This window comes from Dermacentor variabilis, chromosome 4 (genome assembly GCF_050947875.1).
Source record: "Dermacentor variabilis isolate Ectoservices chromosome 4, ASM5094787v1, whole genome shotgun sequence".
Classification (NCBI taxonomy): Eukaryota; Metazoa; Arthropoda; class Arachnida; order Ixodida; family Ixodidae; genus Dermacentor; species Dermacentor variabilis.
The window spans coordinates 50,949,346-50,969,228 of NC_134571.1; the positions used below are offsets into that span (position 1 = coordinate 50,949,346).

Below are 19,883 nucleotides of genomic sequence, written 5' to 3' on the forward strand. Positions count from 1 at the left end.
ATTAGTAACCTTAGACCAATCTCCCTAACTTCCTGTCTGGGGAAACTATCTGAAAGAATTGTGAACTCTAGATTACAAAACTACTTAGAGGACAATGAAATCATTCCAGACACTATGTTTGGATTCAGACCCAAGCTCTCAACTCAAGACATCCTCCTACAGTTGAAGGAAGAAGTCCTAACAAATATACCAAAATCAAGCGAACACGTTACCATGGCCATCGACATAAAGGGCGCTTTTGATAACGTAAGCCACCAAGGAATACTCGATGGCCTGGCTGAAACAAACTGCGGAGAGCGGATATACAACTATGTTCGCAGCTTTTTAAACCAACGAACCGCTGGGATTAAATTTGGCGCAGTAGAAATCAAGACCTTCAAGGCACCCAACAAGGGCACTCCCCAGGGCGCAGTGATCTCGCCAACGCTATTTAACGTGGCGATGATAGGCCTTGCAAAGGAAACTACAAGCCATCCCAGGTATCCAGCACACCCTATATGCGGATGATATTGCAGTCTGGTGTGTCACCGGGTCGCTACGTGAAAAAAGAACGATTGCAAGCAGCTACCTGTGAAATCGAGACATACATACGAGCCAGAGGGCTGCAATGCGCGTCAGAGAAATCAGATTATACGAGTCTGGAGAGGGAAAGGGAATCGTAATGTCCCGACAGACCCTGCCCTTAAACTGGAAATCAGACTTGGCAATGATGCAATACCTGAGAAGACCACAATCCGGGTACTACTAGGCATGTGGCTACAAACAAATCAACACTGCCAACACGTGCTTAACCTCATCAAGACGGCAACACAACAAGTCTCAAGAATGATAAAGCGGGTAACCACTAAAAGGACGGGGATGAAGGAATCAGACACCCTTCACCTAATCAGAAGTCTGGTGGTTAGCCGCTTCATTTACAGCCTGCCGTATTACGAGCTAATGAAAACAGAGAGGGATGCGATCAATTCGTGCTTACGGAAAGCATACAAGATCGCCCTACAAATTCCACAATGCGCCTCAACCAAAAAACTCATGTCTCTCGGAATTCAGAATACATTCGAATAACTGGCAGAAGCTCAACTGATAACTCAAAGAAACAGACTTGCACAAACAATCACGGGTAGGAAACTCCTTGGCAGACTCGGGTATCACGAGTTCCTAGAAAAACACAACCAAGCTAAACCCATCCCCACAATAATCAGAAACAGCATCAAAGTGGCGCCAATACCCAAAAATATGGACCCAACTCTACATGCAGGCAGAAGAGAAGCCAGAGCTGCATACATTGAGAAAACGCACGGCGACAAACCAAACTCCCGCTTCGTGGACGCGGCAAGATACCCAGGCAGGCAGAAAAGAATGGTAGCTGCTGTCACTGACTATTTGGGCAGAGAAATCATTAGCGCCTCCACTCGCAACACCACTATCGTGGAAGCAGAAGAAATCGCAATAGCCCTTGCTATCAAAGCGACGGAACCAAACCAACAACAAATAACCATCCTATTAGACTCAAGCGGCATGCAGAAGCTACCTCAGGGGACGAGTATGCACCGCAGCCTATAGGATTATAGGAGATATAAAACCCCGAGCCAGATTTCATCTTATATGGGTACCCAGTCATGAGGGAATCAAGGGAAACGAAGAGGCTGACAGACTAGCTCGTGCGCATGCTACACACCACGGGTGCTCACAGGACACCTCTTAAGACCTGATCCCGATTGATCAGAACTACTCTGCAATTTTAAACTACCACAGAGGAAATAGAATGAAACTACCACCCCCAGATAAGGACCTCAGTAAGGAAGAACAGGTTATATGGAGAAAGCTGCAAACGTATACATATAACAACCGGCACATTCTCTATAAAATTCACCCTGAAAGATAAGAGGACACATGCCCATGGTGCGGAGCCACGCCAACCTTAGACCACATCTAATGGGCATGCACGGCATATACACAAAAGACTAACACAGAAATTACGGATCATACACAATGGGAGGCGGCGCTGTCCAGCTCACAGGAAGAGGTCCAAAGGGCCATCATCAGACAAGCAAGACGGCGTGCGGAAGCCAGTGGGGCCCTTGTCTAGGGGCTCCAACCATTGAGCGTTTTATTCTTCAATAAAGTTGTTCTATCTATCTATCGAGGGTGCACTTATTACCGAGCATCCAACGTAGGCGACCTCGAGGGGACCGAACCTGTACCCAAAGACTATTCGGCGATACTAAATTACTACAAGGGCTGCAGAGAGCGGTATCCACCACCGCACAACTCCCTTAGAAGAGAGGACTGTCGCGTGGAGGCAGCTACAAACGGACTCGTACCCGAACATAAACGTACTCAGCAAAATGTATCCCACACAATAAAATGACAAATGCCCCTGGTGCCACGAAACACCCACGCTGTATCACATAACGTGGGCATGCCAGAAGATAGACGTGGTACCCGTTATATGCCAAACCCGAGTGCGGAGCAATGGGAGGGAGTGTTCTCCAGCGATCGTCGGGTCGATCAAGAAGGTGATTCGGCGAGCATAACTGGCAGCAGCATCCAGCGGAGCCCTGGGCTAAGGGCGACCGACCGTTGTGCTAGAAGATGGACGAAGTCATCTGAAGACCGCAGAAGACCAGCGAATCTAGAGCTAATAAAGTTTTTCACACACACACACACACACACACACACTACGAAAGAACACGATGAATGAATGTCCATTACTCGCCACCAAAAATTTACAGATCCGCTCATGAAAACATGACAGCCCTTACTAGGTACAGAGTGGTGTCCACTTAACCAGCCCTTTACTACTCTGCTTCATATTAACCCGATTTCTAGAAGCGCTATACATTCGCTGAGCAACGTGCCACTCTTCAAAAGCAGAAAAGCTTGCTACACAAAACTTGAATATGCCTGCGGAAAAAAAGGGAACCGCGAACTGTAGGAGCACATCCTATGGATTGTCTCGGGACGGTGACCACAGGCAGTCCTTCAGAGCATGAACTCGCCGTCAACACAGTGCAGGACACCGCCAAGACAGGTGTGCGACGCGTTCACTAATGTGAGGAAGCTTGTATAGAGCACGAGGCAGGACGACCGGGTTGAATGTAGTTGCTCGTGAGGCAAGGCCAGGAATGTTCTTGTAAATGGGAGTGTTGGAACGTTTCTCTTGCGCCCCAAGTGACAGCAAACACTGGGAACCTGAAATGACAAGCCCTGTTTGTTGGTCATTCGAAAACATGCAGGCGCAGTACAGTCGTGTGTACGCGATATTTACCAGAATTATGTGCAAGGGCGCCAGGCTAAGTCCAGTCTACCAGCAGGACGCCGTCGGCGAGAGAACATAGAAGCAATAGCAGTCGCTCATGGAACGGGTGATGCTGGTGCCTGAAGTGAAGGTGCCTGATTATCCTTTGGAGCGCAGAACGGAAAGTCGATGCGCAGGAGCGTGCTAGGTACCCACCGCAGTCGAAAACAGGAGTGCAGAACCTGTAACGACAATACATATTTGTTAAACACTGGAGGACACAGTCTTAATACGAGTCCCATGGAAAGGACATTTACCAGTAGTAGTGCAGGGCGAGGAGACAAGTCCAGTCTACCAGCAGGACGCCGCTGGCGAGGGAATGTAGAAGCAATAACACTCGCTCCTGGAACAGGTGATGCTCATGCGCGAAGTGATCTTTTGGAGCGCAGACCGTAGAGTCGTGCAAGAGCACGTTGGGTACGCTTGTGGACCAGAACAGGAGTGCAGAAGCTGTAACGACACAGTGCTTATTTGTTAAACACTGGAGGACACAGTCGTAATACCAGTCCCGTGTAAACGACACTTACCAGCAGTAGTGCAGGCGAGGAGGAAAGCCCAGTGAAAAAAAACGAAACGAAGATACAATGGAAAATAGAAAATACCCGACTGTATTGTGCCTGACCGATGGTGCAGAAGAGAACTGCGAAACGCGAAACTCGCCATGGTTCTTGACGCCGCAGAAACTGACGATCTCCATTTTGAACTTTTTGAAGGTGGAATATACTGGCTTAGCTCCTCAGAAAGAAACGATGTATAAAGTGGACTCTAGTTACAAGCACTGTTCAGAAATAAGGAGAAAGCAAGTTAACGTGGAAATCAACGAAGTAGCAATCGGAAGACTATCTCGAAGACACCAGACAAATGCAGCAGTGAGATAAAAATAGAACTGTTCAATGCGAGATGTTTCCCATCTGGAAAGCAGAACGAGCGAGTTCGGAAGAATCTGAACAATAACTACCATATCGCGCCATCACGCAATTCGAGAAGACCGATTAGCAAGAAAATTAAGCGTAGTATTTGAGGCCTCGTGGTTAAGATCAGGAATATTTCGAATGATTCTCTTCAGACAAGAGGAAATTTAAATGCAGATGCACCAACACTGAATTTTCTCAAATTCTTGCAATGACAGCAAACGCAATTATGTTTGCGTTGATGAAGTTATGCTTGAAACATAAGAAAACCAGGCAAAAGGAGTGTACATATAAGCAAAAAAGTTTTCCGAGCTGCATTGAATCTTAGGAAATAGACATCGAACAGTGAAGAAATGAGAATTTAAATTCGCATCAAGGTGCCGTTCTTACGTGATCAAGCCAGACCAGTATTCTAGGAATTAACTGGGACACGGCCGACGGTATTCTTTCCCATCGATATGAAGACTCGAGTGAAATGCTCACGAAGCGACGAGTATTTCAAGCCAGGGCAAAAAGTATTTGGTCGGCTGGAGTTTCTAACGTCCCGCACTGCAACAGCTAATATCGGTATTCAATGCCGGGAAAAGCCGGGATCTTGGGACAACCCTCTCGCAGACGAAGATAAATAATCTATGGAGAAATATACCGAAGAAGATAAAGGACTAAATGCCTCAAAGCACATCGACAACAAGAAACGGAACGTAAGCACCGACACTTTTCTCGGATGCAAGTCCGGCGGTGTATTCAAGTACAGCATTCATGGTACTTTTATATCAGAGCGGAGACAGTGCTGGTCCTGGAAAAGGACGGAGTAGCTCTCATTATCACCGTCGTCAGTCTCGCAAATTAGAACTTGCGAGCAACACTAAAGTATCGGACCACTTGTACAATCGTGCTGCATTGGAGAACGAAAACGTATGAAGCAACCGCTGAACACAGACTACAAAAAAAAAAGGATTACTCAGTAGGAGAACAATAAAGATACGTCAATAGTACTGAAAAATCGAGCAGATATAACAAGGAGTCACTGTAAAAAAGATGTGAACAATTTTGTGGAAGGCACCCCAGTTGCTACAGACCAAATCGCAGTTAGAAAATGCCGGTTGATACTGAAAGGAAAGGAGATGATTATAGCGTCAGATATATATCGAAAAGGATCTCAAGACGAGGCACTGAAGTTGACAGATTCGGCAGTTACTTGAATATTTGGAGAGCAACTGCGTAATGTTTCGTTCCGTGAATATTAGAGGACAAGTTCGACGGTCCACTGAAAGCAGAAGAAATAGATACCGCCGAAACATGCCTCATTTGGTTAGAACAAAGTGTGTATTGCAAATTGCAAAAATTCAGCAAGCAAGCGAATGTGCAGACAATAGGCGAATATCAGATATCTTAGAATAAAGACCCAATGAGACTTCAAGGGCGCCTTCGGTAGGGCCCGTATCACAAGAGGAGCAGCACCCGATCACATGTAAATGTAAGAAATCTGGACTATTAGTGCGACACCTACATGGACAAAATTCACGGTGGAGCATGCGGTACACTGGCGTGTATAATAGCGAGATTTCGAGTAATCGGAGGACGAAAATAAGTGAAAGAAGTAATACGACAGTGCGTTGTGTGGCAAAGATACAATTCCAAATCCTTGTAAGAGGAAGTACCTCCTCTTGAGGATAGAGTGACGAAGACCACATTGTTTGAAATAGCTCATCTACATTTCAACGGTGCGCAGAGAGCAACCACAAAAAAAAAAACAAGGAGAGAGCCAAACTTTGAGCAGCAACTTTTACATGTGCCGTGACAAGAGGTGTACACTGCGAAACTGTTGGAGACTCTTCAGATCTGTATTCTACACTATTTTCGGCGTTTCTCAGGTCAAACATAAATGTGCTCAGCAACAACACAAGCCTTTCAGGAGAACTAATAAGGAATTGAATGCGGTGACAGCAACATTACGTTGCTAAACAACTGAACAATATGACCCATAACCAAGTGGAAATTTCCTCCGCAAAACACCGTGTGGGGCGGTTTCTATGAAAGGCTCATTCGTAGTATTCAAGTCTACTGCGGAAAGCGATCGGTCGATGTGTACTGCATAATAGAGAACTATATACCCGAGTACACGTAGGAGGTGGTATCATTAAGAAGTAATCGTTAACAAAAGTTCACGATGGACCTGGAGAACCCATTCCTCTAACTTCTGCGGACCTGACGGGCGGACCTGACGGGCGGAACCAGAAAACTGGGAGGAAACACTGAATAGGACGGCAACCTTCGAGAAAAGTGAAGACTACGTAGAGTTACAAAAGCATTATGAAAAGTGTGGCACTCCGAGTTTGTGAAATAAATTACGGGTGAGGAAATGAACTCGGCTAAGAAATATAACCAGGAACGGAAGAAATTCAACGTCGTCTTAGTTGGAGAGCGACATAGAAAAGCCTTTTGGAAACTGGCGAAGGAAATTTTCCGAAGCATAAACCTAACCTCGAACGTCTGCATAGTAAATACATTCCACAGCAAATTTCATCGGAAGCCCACAAAGTTTGTGTACTTACGGAACCGGCAAGGTGTAGCAACAGGATTAAGGAAAGGAGCACTGAGAGAATGCGAACCATAGCCGTCAGAGGAAAACACGGCTTCATTCAAAAGCAGACGTTCGGAACCTTAAATTCCACAGGGCTTATACGCCACACGAGAAAACATCCGCAGTACCATTGGAGTGTATACATAGTACTTGTCAGAAGCAGTGCAAGGAGTTGAACGAATCTCCGTCTCCCAGCTGAAAGCCACCGGCGAGAAAAATGCGTACGTAACACGGCCGGAGACTAGATGTGCAGAAGCGCCCGCTGGATATGGTTGTGAATAGCCGCAATGGATGTGGTGGTGGTGGTCGTGAATTGTAGCAACAGGCGTGTTTAGCCTGGCGATGAAGGCCGGCAATTGCTCCGCCCGAGTGTCTCGCACAATATCGCTGAAGGGTTTCGCCATATGTCCATCAAACCAGCCTCTTAAGAATTCGATGAGGAGACGTGAAGTTTCTTTGCGGGCTATAACTGATCCCTCGGGAAATATAAGGTGTTGCAGGCGCGCATGCGGAAGGTCCTTGTTTTGCAGATTCTTCAGGAGAGTATCTCATCTTGGAATTGCTGGCAGAAACACAAAAAGTGCTCAATGTCTCCCGTCTCGTTGCATGCCGTACAGTTCGGAGGATTGATTCGCCCCGTTTTAAATATCCAGGCCGGTGTATTAGCAGATACTGTCCTTATTCGATACAGAAGTGAGGCTTCCTCTCGGTGCAATCTCTTGGTTACGCAGGGCATATGCGGTGGAACCCAAAGCGACGCAAAGTGATTTCGAATGTCAGATTTTTCCATTTGATTACTCTTTGGAGTCTTGATTTTGGGAGGATGATAGAGCGCTGCGTATGCAAGCGCATCAGCTTTTTCGTTTCCTGAGATACCAATGTGGGAGGGAATCCACTGAAACTTTACTGTGAAGCCTTTGTTGTTGAGTTCTTTCACGGTGGCTAGTGATTTGCGTGGGAACTTGAGGGATGGCAAACCACGGTATACTTGTAATGCGGCCTTTGATTACGTAAGGACAACCACATTCTGCGGAGGCAAAGTCTTTAGTTTGCGCAGAGCAGAAGCTATTGCTACGCCTTCGACAACTGTCGACGAGGTTATACAGTCCAGACGGCCAGACCACGTATATCTTAGAGGGGGAATATAGACTGCAGCTGCGCAGCGGTCTTGGTCTGCCTTGACAGAACCATCTCTGTATACTTGTAGGTGATTCGGGTAAGTCGTGTTCAGGTGTTCCAGGACCAATGACTTGGCTTCTGCAGATGGAATGCAGCTCTGACTGCAATCGGGGTACACTTAAGTTGCGTGTGATGTCCTCGAATGTCCAGGGTGGTTCTATTCTTTCCCTCTGTCTCGAGCAGCGCTATCCTAATACGCGAAGCGTGTTCAATGCTGCATAAAAATGTGAGCGCGGCCTGTTACCTATACGTCGTAAGAGGGCTCTACCGGGCGTAGACTCAGTCGTAGAGGACGTGACTCAGCTTCGTAGAGCATTTTCTTGTTTGACGCTGGCTGAGGGACTCCAAGGCAAAGTCTGATACCTTTTCTGTGGATTGCTTCTAAGCGCTCGTATTGGCTGTCTGAGGGTGACATCAGAGGTAGCTGATACAGGATTCGACTGGTAACCAACGCTGTACGTAGCCGTAGCATCGACGTCGGGTGGTTGCCCCAGCGTATGCCAGCGACTCGCTTGAGCACATGTAACCTGGGTGACGATGACGTCACAACGTGGTCAACACCGCGGCGCCAGAGTAGCCTCTGGTCTAAGGTAACGCCCAGAAATCGGACGTTGGTGCCTTGTCGAATCTGGTATCCGTCCAAATTCAGCGTCAAGCGTGTAGGTTTTCTTTTCACTCCAGGAAATAGTACGAATGATGAATTCTCGGCTGATAGTGATAATCCAATCGTTGCCAAGTGGCCCTGAATGGCTTTTACTGCTCCCTAGGCTATTCGTGCGAGGCGGCGATGCTGGTAGCCGGAGGCCCATATGCAGATATCATCGGCATATAGATATCGTCACTGGTGTTCGATGGTTTAGTACTCTTGGGAGGCTACTCATGGCAATGTTAAATAATAAGGGAGATAAAACACTGCCCTGTGGCACGCCGCGAAATATACGTATTTCATCGCTCAAAGTTTCGCCAAGACGAACTCTGACGCGACGATCATTCAGGAACGTATGTATGAAGTGCAAGAGATGACCCGTGACGCCTGTAACTTGTAACCGGCTGATGATGGCTCTTTGAGACACGTAGTCGTAAGCCTTAGAAACATTCATGAAAACCTCCCCATCCGCTTTTCGAGACACCAGACAATGTGCAGCGACGGAGGCCGCTGTGCGAGGTCCGCTCTGGAATTTAGAGGCGCCGGCTGGGGTCGGGCGTGACCACCTCACTACGGGGACGCAGGAGAATGGATACCACGACGACTGCGCTGCAAAGGTCGTCGGCCCTCAGAGAGAGCACTGAAACCTGTGCGGCATGTTTGTAAAACCCCTACCCCCCTTCTCTCAAAGGCGACCACGATGACGAACGATGACGTCGAACGGAGTGGCTATAAGCGGCTGTTGTCGGCTGCTAGAGCGTGCTCGTTGTCGTGCTCGAAATGTACTCGTGAGCTGTGTGCTCGTTTGCTGTATGCTTCGTCTTGCGGGCTCCATTTGGGAGCCACGCTAGACTGTCGATGTATGTCTTGTTTAAACTGTAAATAATGTAAATAAACCCCGTTCACCTAGTTCCTCCCAAGTTCCTCTCTACGACCTTCAACTCCTTCAAATAGTGGCAGCGGCGAGATCGTCCGACAACTCCTACATCTGGTTGACAGCGGTGGGATCGTCCGACGACTGTAATACCAAGTGAGTCTTGTGCACGCCATCTCCATTAGCTTCGCTGCACACGAGGTCAGTGATACCGGTCTGTACAAGTCCAGAGCTGCAGGATTCTTTCCAGGCTTCAGAACCGGTACCACCCATGCTACGTTCCATAAATGTGGGATAGCCCCCACTGGCCCAGACTTGGTTAAAAAATGCCAGCAAATCATGTCTTTCAACCGGTAGGTTAGTCAGCATCTGATTACTGATAAGGTCAGGTCCCACCGGACAGCGGCGTCGGAGGCTGCTCATAGCTAGTTCCAGCTCTCCGAGTGTGAAAGGAGCATCCATTAGAGACGACGGTAGCGGCGGAGGCGGGTTGGTTGTGCCGGCTGACCTGCCGGAAGAGTAAATTTCAGCGAAGGCATTCGCAAGACAAGCGAGTGTCTTCCCTAACTTCAATGCTAGGGCTTCAAATGGCTTCTTTGGTCGAAAGTTTCCAGCAAGGTTATTAACGACCCACCATATCCTTGGAACTGGCGTGAAGACCGATAGGCTTGCACAAAATGATGCCCATTGATCTTTTCTTAGTTCCCTTGTATAACGTCGAATCACTGCGTTAATCCTGTTATAGGTAGTCTTCATTGGTGGGTCGCCCTTCGTCCTCATCAGCCTCCGTTCCGCTCTTCTACGGGCAGCACATGGAAAGCAGACGGTAGGAACCTGAAATCAGACGGGGCTTGTTAAACACTCGAGAACACTGCCATACTACTATTCTAGTGTTCATGATACTTGCCAGGAGTAGTGCCAGGCGAGGAACAAAGTCCAGTTCACCAGCAACACTTCACTGCCGAGGGAATTCGAAATAGTTATAACGGTAGGTGACTGCACGAGTGGTGATCAAGGTCATCATCTGCGACCCAAGGAGGAAAGTAAACAACCAGAAAAGAACAGCTGGAACCGCAAAGAAATGGACCACTTACCGTAGCTGCTGCATGGCTGAGCTGCGCTCCGGACCATTAGCGACGTAAGGTCGCCGCAATAGCTAAAAGCTGGCGAGCCAATTTCAGAATGGCGTTTGCTTCCGTGATGCCACATTTCGCTCGATAGCACTGACGCGCCCGGGCTACCTTGTCACGAAATTGTGGAGTCCAGTCGCAAGGCCATTCGGAAGGGTCCATGTCCCTGACGCACTCGTAGAGGACGGCTATCAGCTGTAGCCTGCGCAGTGTGAGCTAAACCTGTGTGTCAGCTAAACCTGAAGCTATACGCCGCCACCCCGCAACACGTGGCCCGTCCTCTTCGATTCCGGCACGGAGAAGACCCATGTGGCCGCAAGCCATGCCCACGAAACCTCGGGCTTACAGCTAAGCAATTTTGTAATGTAGTTATACTATCCTAGTGAGCGCTAGTTAGTGCAACTGAACAAACAGTTAACTTCTCTAAGGCATGCGCCACCCTCGCCAGCTAGACCATCTAGAAAAATGCACAAAGTGCACCTGATGAGCGTTTAGGATGCTCGATGCGAAGCTCGCAGAGAGGACGCTCGCCGTGACGAGGGGTTGCCGCGAACGTCCTGGGGTTGGTGGCCACGCTCAGACTTGGATGTTCAGTTACCGGCCGATGTGCAAACGTGCACAGCCGTGGAAGGATTGTTGATCAAAAGCACCTGATCTGGAACGTAGGCAAGAAAATACTCGGAATTTTGAGCAGAAACCAGTGCTGTCAAATTGCCACGTACTTTTGTTACACATGTGGGCAAAAATTTTCCATACGCCAGGACCATATTTATTCAGAAAAGCATCTATACTCTGTGAGGAAGTCGCTGAGAATCTGAGGCCAAATCCCCTGCAGCCGACTTTAATCTAAAACCCATTCGACCAGGACATCCTGGACAAGCACGATGGAGTCCAAGATATGTGCGCCTAAGTGGCCGGCAGTTGAAAAAAAGAAATAAGGAAGTTTCGAAACCAGGTACAGTGCCTTGATAAAATGCCTTTCAAATCCCAGACATCGAGTGCTAGTGTCAGTTATTCATGCGTTCAAGCAATATATAATAACAATCAAGAAAGCTATCTGTAAATAAGCTACACTTCCGGCTCCTCATCGGCATATTTCAAGTGTCATACTTAGAAAATAAAATTACACGATGTTCAGTTTGTTATACATGGCCACGTTTTGTCTGAACACATGGAAGGCCTAAAACGTATGAAGCTGGTGGTCATCACCCCGTAGTGGAGCAATTCAGCGCTTTAACGAAAGATCTAACCAGCTTTGCTGAAACTGCTTTCAAAATTTAGTCTTACTCGCAGTGGAGACGCCAAGAAAGTGGCCGAGGTCGCTGACGTGGGCCTTTTGTAATGTCTGTCATTGCAACTTCAAGTCAGCTGCAGAAAGCGTAACCGAAGCTCGCCACTCGTAAGACGACATTTAGAAATCTCGCAAAATAGCGTCTGTGTAATAATTCAGGCATGTCGCATTGATTTCATTTGTCCAATATAAACTACTGTTGCCCACATCTGTACACTGCAGCACATTAAATCGAAAAAGAACTTCTGACGTCAAAGAATATAACGCGTTTTCATTGCCAGAATAATTTCCCCTGAGATCTCGGACATACTGTCCACAATATGTAAAATTTGTCACCTTTTGGCAAGACTGCCTCGGACGTCCTCCTCGCTCACCGCCATCGAAAACGGTCATCTGCAAAATGAAAACATCAGCGGGCTTATTGTCGACCACTCGAGGACAGAGCCGAAGTACGAGACGTCAGTACGCAATACTCACCAGTGGTGGGTGGGCGAGGAGCAAGGTTTCGACTGCCAGCAGGACGCCATGGGTGGTGGGATCCGATTTAACAAACACGGTCGGCCAGAGTACAAGTGGTGCTCTAGGCCATCTCCCGAGGGGGACGTTGGGAGGATGGCAAATGGGGAGCAGCACACTGGATAACCTGACTCATGGGCCTCAATCGAACGCAGACGTCGGGACCCTGAAAAGACAGTATCCGTACTGAGCATTTTCACTCGAACATACCAAAGCGTGTTGCACGAAAAGAAAGATTTCTCGGTTTCTTGAAAAAGCATGAAAGTGATTTCGCGACACCAGTGGAGTTTTGAACAGGACAAGTTAACTGAGCTACCAATGTTGCAAACAAAGGAAGCAATAATAAAATATGGAACGGTAGTTGAATGCAGTATGCATATTTCTGTACCTAAGATGGGCCTTTGATGAAGTCGAATACTACGTACTCTTCAGGATGTTAAATTTAAAGTAAATTATGGGGTTTTACGTGCCAAAACCACTTCCCGATTATGAGGCACGCTGTATTGGGGGACTACGGAAATTTGAACCACCTGGGGTTTTTTAACGTGCACCTAAATCGAAGTACACGGGTGCTTTCGCATTCCGCCCCCATCGAAATGCGGCCGCCGTGGCCGGGATTCGATCCCGTGACCTCGTGCTCAGCAGTCGAACACCATAGCCACTGAGCAACCACGGCGGGTACTCTTCAGGAGGTTCTTATAGAATTAGTGGGTGGGGACATTAAGTTAATTAGAATCCATCTCCAAAATTGCACCAATGTGTTTTATGGTTGCATTAATCTCCAAGCTAATGTCAATGACTAAAGGTGTAACACAAAGGTATTTTAGGGCCGCTTTTATTTTTGTTTTGTAGGTAAACATCGCTACCATTCCACCAATAGAAAAAAAAGGTTTTGTACGTGGATTACATGAATTGTTTCATGTAGTGCTGACTTAACGAATACAATCGAACAGGCGGTTAAGGGAGTTGCCAAAGTTGCCAGATGTGAACGAGTTTCAATTGAAGCACATAAAGCAAAGCGAAGAGTTTTTTTTTTAAGGTTTCGAATCGCAGGAGTAAACCGTTTACGTCTCTATTGGCGTTGACCATATAGGGCGGACAAACTGCATAATATTATTGGATGCTTTTTATGACTACCTTGGAATGACCACGTTGGCAATTTAAACATGAAGCCTTCTGGTAGAGTAGGTACTTTAGGAAGGGCGAGACCAAATGCCACTTAGATGCAGGTCAATCACAGATGCAGTATGTGTTGTCATGTGGGGTACTACTTCTAGTACTAAAATGAAATGGCGAACGACGAAATAAAACATTTCCTTTGGCTTCAATGTTGCCGAAGAACGGACTACTAAGGATTCCCGAGATCGTTAGAAATTGCTATTCGCAATCCAACCCTACACGTGCATACTGGCGACATTAATACTGAGGTTAAGAGATCTACAAAAAACTTGAAAAACCAAGGACAAATTACGGCAGACAGCTTCGACCTCTTGAACCCCGCTGTCGTGAATGGTTGGAATATTAAAACTGAAATTCAGCAAGCAAAGTCCTAGAGACATTTCAGCAAGCTACCAATCCATATTGTTTCCCCTAGGCTTAGGTAGTACAATGTTTCTTATTTATTTTATTTTTTTGCTTTTTGGATGCCAGGTTTTTTCTGGGCTATCCAAGTTTACGCAACAGTCGGTTAGGAGGGTTTTCTTCGCCCAAAAGAAACGTTTTTGTATTGCATTAACATTGTTAGAGACTTGTTCTTTCATGTTTACTCGCTAACAATGTACACTGTATTCCTTTTTGCTAATTCCCTGTATCCTCCCCTCGCGCAATACACCTTCGGGAGGCTGTGAGGTAATTCAATAAATTGATAAGTAATTGCTGACAGAACGTTAAGCTTTTAGTCATGTGATGTGTTGAATTACAATTGCCACATAGTAAATGCATTTCATGCTTGCTTATGAACTGGTAGTCCAGATAAGTGAATTTTGATAAAGTGCACAAAAATTTGCATTTCATTTTTGTATTTTAGTGACAATGACAGGTTACCGCTGGTGCTCGAGTGCAAAATATTGAGGACAGGGACCTAGTCAGGTACCGACAATTGTATTCCCTGGTTTTCCTCGTGTTTTATTTCCTTTGTCGTATATTTGTCCAAGCGACGAAACGAATTTATGTAACGAAAGGGAAGGCGAATGTAAAACGAACTGAAGCAATGAGGCTTATTTTTGGACCACTCGAGGACACAGCCGTAGCACGAGTGGTCTGTACGTGGTACTTGCCCGTAGCAAAGAAGGGCGATGATCGATCTCGTCTGCCAGCGAGACCGCACCGGCGAAGGGGAACGGTCGGTCACGGTACGAGCGGTGCTCTATGCCATCTCCTGAGAGGGACGTTGGGAGGATGGCAAACGTGGAGAAGCGCGCTGGATATCCACCTTACACGTGGGCTGCAATCGAAAGCAGAGGTCAAGATTCTGGAACAATAAGGCACGGATGCAGTAAGGTTAAGTGCTGGGGGAAGTTGGTACGTACCGAAGGAGGAATTAAGCGGGTTAACCAGGTGCATACAGAGGAAAGACCATAGGACGATGCTCGTTTTACTATCAAGCGACTCAACCAGCATCGTCCTGTGCACTTATTCGCAGTGTGTATGCATCTTGATCGCTGGTTTAGTTGCTTGTTCAGTAAGGCATGGGCATGGCAGTGCTACCAGCACTCACCTCTCAATTAACCAGTTCTACGTTCTGCAGCTAATGTTCGCGACGGATCTACCGGCGCGCGTGGAACAAGCGGTGCGGTTCGATGCGACTTTGGCTCCGCAGGAGCACATCGCCACATTCTGTTCGGTGCCACACCTGTCGTCGGATTAAGTGAACGGCTACACGGACCGCTCTGCACCTATCGACACAGCACAACCGTACCCTCAAACTTGATAATGCCGCACCGTCAGTGCCGTCGTGGCCGGGTGTGGCAGCGCTACCTGCACACGGGTCTGAAATTAAACCCCTCAACTACGTTGTGCAGGTGGGTAAACGTGATACGTGTGTTAGCGCGAACGATACATTTTTAGTAGCGCTGGCCTTCACACGACCCTTCTTTGCGATCGACACGGTTGTGTAGTTCAGCTTGCTTCTTATGCGATGGTACATTGAAACCAACCCAGGACTAGACCTTAAGCAGATCGCTAAGGAACTTGAAGCTGCTGTAGATATTAATGACATTAAAGAAAAGAGAATGGTTGAATAATAGAAACTCGTTAACGATGTTGCAAAAAATTGCATGCTTGCGAAATCTAGATTAGTATGAATGGAATGATTGAAACAAAGTAATAGACCATCCAGAAAATGCCGGTAGGTTGTCAAGTTATATCGTTTATGGCATATGGCGTCTATGGCGAACGAGTATGCAAGTAGAAGATACCGTTGCTACGGGGTTTATTGACAGCGGGAAGCCACGTTACGTAGAATGGTGCGCAGAGCAGCCGGGCTATTCCGGACAGACGCAAGCGTGAGTTGCAGCGCCGAGGCAGAAAAGCTGGACAGGCTTAAGTCATTCCAGCGATAGCAAATATCTTCCCAGAAAGACAATGTTAACAGGAGAGGATAGTTGCGAAGCCAAAGAATAATAGCATACTGCTTCGGAATTGCAGCATTTATAGCTCAAACAGAAGCTGCCTGTCCTGCAAGCAGAACAACCACGCAACTGAGGACTGTCGTCGGAACATTCCAATGACGAAGAAAAAAACATTCTCACTGAGAATAGAGTATGTTTCAGATGCAACCGGCCAGAACACCACCTATTTGTAGAGGAAGAGGGAAATGCAAGCAGTGCAAAGAACAACATGCGAGATCAGTAGGCACAACGGTGCAGCAAGAAAAGGTAGAGCAGGTCAGAACACAGCAAGCGGAAGCAACGACGGCTACTCTACACGCAACTGAAAATGTAAAACAATTTTGCGCTTTTGGAGACCGCTGCAGCTTGGATAGGGGGAGAACAAGGTGGCAGACAGTGCCGATTATTATTAGACAGTGAAAGCCAGCGGATATTTATTGCAGCTGCATTAGTAAAAGAAATAGGAGCGAAGATAGTACAGGAAAGGCCGACAACTGGTTCATTTGAAGTAGACGAAAAATTCAAATTAACAACGTACTTAACCAAAAGGACAATGCTGCACAAGTGGCAGGAAGGATTTGATGCGCTTGGTTTGCCGTCACCTTTTACGATATGCGCAGAGATAGGTTTCAAATATTAGAGAAGGGACGACGCGTGAGATGAGCCACTCCTTAAAGAAGAATGTGAGAAGTGGAGGGACCCTGATGTCTGTAACGAAGGAGCTGCTAGTTCTACTTCAATACCACGCAAGCAAGGATCAAATAGAACAAGCATACAAGCTGTATGTCGACGCGAGTCCAACAGCATAGGAAGCGGCAGTATACGTGGCAGTCGTGTAAACCGATGGAACGAAGTCAAGCCTACCGACAGCAAAAAGCGACGTAGCTCCAATGAAAGGGACAAGTTTAGCAAGACTTGAGCTGATGGCAGCGGTGATAGCATCAAGTCTAGGCGTCTACATCAAAAGTCACTTCACCGCAACAATTCAAGAAGCAGCCTGCTTGACCGACTCAATGATTGTACTTCATTGTATCAGAAGGACAAGCAAAGGGGATACATTTGTTAACAGAGTCGCAGAAGAGAAGACACCACAAATGAGCGAGTCGTTCATTCGAGGTGAAGACAATCTCGCCGATCTATGCACAAGTGGTATAAGCGCAAAGACGTTGACGGACTGGAAAAATAGGGTGGCATGGACCCGATGGAGTTACATCCGTGGAGCCGGAAAGAGCAAGCGTGATTCACACGAATGTACGGATAGATGATTAACACGAAACGCATAGTCACACCTGCACAGGAACAAGAGAATCAACCAATCTTGTAAATCAAATTCGGCGGCATCTAAGAGTAACACCACGGGTATTCAAGTTCACAGACGACGCAACATCACAAAGGCCGTTTACAGGAAAAGAGATAATTGCAGAGACATATTGGATACGCCTAAAGTACTACTCAGGCTGCCAAGTGGCAATGCCGATTCAAGCCCTAAATAATTTAAAAGAAATGGACAAGTATTGTTACAAGAAAGGACACTTGCAAGACAAAATACTTTTGCACTACAGCCGAGAATCAAAGCCGGCACGTCATCGTATTTCCAAAGGACGGGCATTTCACTGGACCGCCAATACGTCACGTTCATCAAATATTGCACGGCGGATTTCAAGCAAAGCTAGCGCAACTGCGGGCTAAGTTCTGAATATTGCAAGGTCGCCAAGCTGTAAAAGGTGTTTTAAATAAATGCATAGTCTGCAACAGGCGTAACACAAGACCGGCCACTTAAATTCTGCCTCCCCTCCAGGCGGACAGAGTGAATGAATCGGGGGCATTGTAAGTCACAGAAGCAGACTTCACCGGAACACCTTATGCGAACAAATACGACATTGTAGAATACGTAGTAATTTTCACCTGCGCGGTAACGAGAGGAGCACGCTTGGAGATAACGACGTGTCGATAGGCAGGGTTTTTTTTTTTTACAAGCTTTCCGGCAATTCACCGCACGACGGGCTATACCTGCCGTAATCTGCTTGTACAACGCCAGTACCTGTACCTCTACGAAGGCCGAGAAGGAAATGCTTGAAGCTGTTGGGCACGAACAGGCGAAGGATTACTGCAGCACACACCAATGGAAAATAGCCGAGTGCGCCCCGTGGAGGTGGGCGAGAATTTTTCGAGCGCCTCATACGAAGCCTGAAGGCATCGATGAGAAAAATAATCTCGAGAAGTCCAACTACAGTGGAGCAGCCACGCGCAATTGTAGCAGAAGTTCGAGCGCTCAACAATTGACCGTTAACATACGTGCATGGCGAACCTAATGAGCCCATGCCACTGATTCTTGTCTACATAGGCGAGCGCCAACAGCTTCAAAGTGGACAAACAAGGCTATACAACGGAGAGGTTGATCAAACACGGCGAAGCAGATGCGAAATCGTGGAAGCTTGGTGGATGAGATGGCATCGCGAATATATCAAGTAAATAGGTGCTACTCTCGAGCCAAAACGAGACTAGCGAAACCATTGTCCAAAGGCGATGAGGTGTTAATACCTGGTCGAAGAACATTTTGGAAAATGTGCCAATTGAAAAAAAAAATTCCCTGGACGCTACAAAATAACAAGGGCTTGTGTAATCCACAAAGGCAAGAAATAAATTCTCGGAATATCTGCAAACAACATCTTCGAATGGTGCCTCAAATAGCCCGCCAAAGCCTATCTCATGCAAGTTGGAAGGCGGGAGCCTGTAAAATATCTTCAAAGTACTCGATGACGAATACGAGAAAGGCTCCTTGCCGCGAGCTACTTCAATAAACCATTCATGTTCGAAGCAGTCACCGGTCTCGATCGTTCTAACATGCTTCATCAACACGCCGCGGTCATCCGAGAGCTAGTTACAGTGTGCGCAGTGTGGAATCTCCCGCTTCTTGGCCCGATACTTCGCTCTGGGAAAGTTCCACACGTACTGGTTTGGCACGTAAAGCCCCATAATTTATTTAAAGTTTACCGCTTCCGACACTCACAGTGTGAGGCAATGATAGAGGCGCCCGTTCTCGCCGGCTATGAACAATGGTGCACAAGCAAATACCGCATCGCTGTATGTCTAGTGTACTACGTAGACAAACAAGTCGTGTACGCAACGCAACATATCGCACGAACTCGGCGCTAGAGTGCATACGACGTGAAAAAAAAAATCGCCAATTGCCGTCAATTAACGCAAACAGTAAAGAAACCTTCGCTTACATTAATTCGAACAGCGCGTGGGAGCCGCGTAATTTATTTTTTATGTGCTATGGCTTTCAGTATCACCTACGACACGTGAGCACCTGGCAAAGCGGCCACACGTTGCAGCTCCTAAGGGCATTTGTGCCTGAAGTAGTCCCACCTGCTGTGCTCCGAGTCGAGAGCGGCAGTATTGGGAAAAGCAGTAATTAATAATAATAATAATAATAATAATAATAATAATAATAATAATAATAATAATAATAATAATAATAATAATAATAAACAATAACAACAATGCATAACAATAATAATAGGACACAGCGATAGTACGAATCGTGTTTAAGCGATATTTACCAGTAGTAGCAAACGAAGTCCCCCGTAGCAGGACGCCATGGACGTGGAAATGCAAAGGAGCCAACGCGGTCAGCCACGGTAAGAGGTGCTCAAGGCCATCTCCGGTGGGGCATGTTGTGAGGATGGCAAACGTGGAGCAGCACACTGGATATCCTTCCGACTCGTGGTCCGCAATCTCGAAAGCGGACCTCGGGATCCTGAAACAACAACAACGCTTTCTTTAAGCACTCGAGAACACAGATGTAGTACTTCTGTTCATCTGTATACGTGGTATTTA

General features: G+C 46.9%; 1 long non-coding RNA gene across 1 annotated transcript; it reads right to left on the reverse strand.

Moving 5' to 3' along the window:
• Nucleotides 1-2,080: 2,080 nt before the first annotated feature.
• Nucleotides 2,081-7,384, reverse strand: LOC142579108 (uncharacterized). Its single transcript, XR_012827354.1, has 4 exons — nt 3,829-7,384; nt 3,559-3,751; nt 3,272-3,483; nt 2,081-3,195 (listed from the first exon to the last, which is right to left on the reverse strand). It is a non-coding gene; the product is annotated as an uncharacterized LOC142579108 (long non-coding RNA).
• Nucleotides 7,385-19,883: the final 12,499 nt, after the last annotated feature.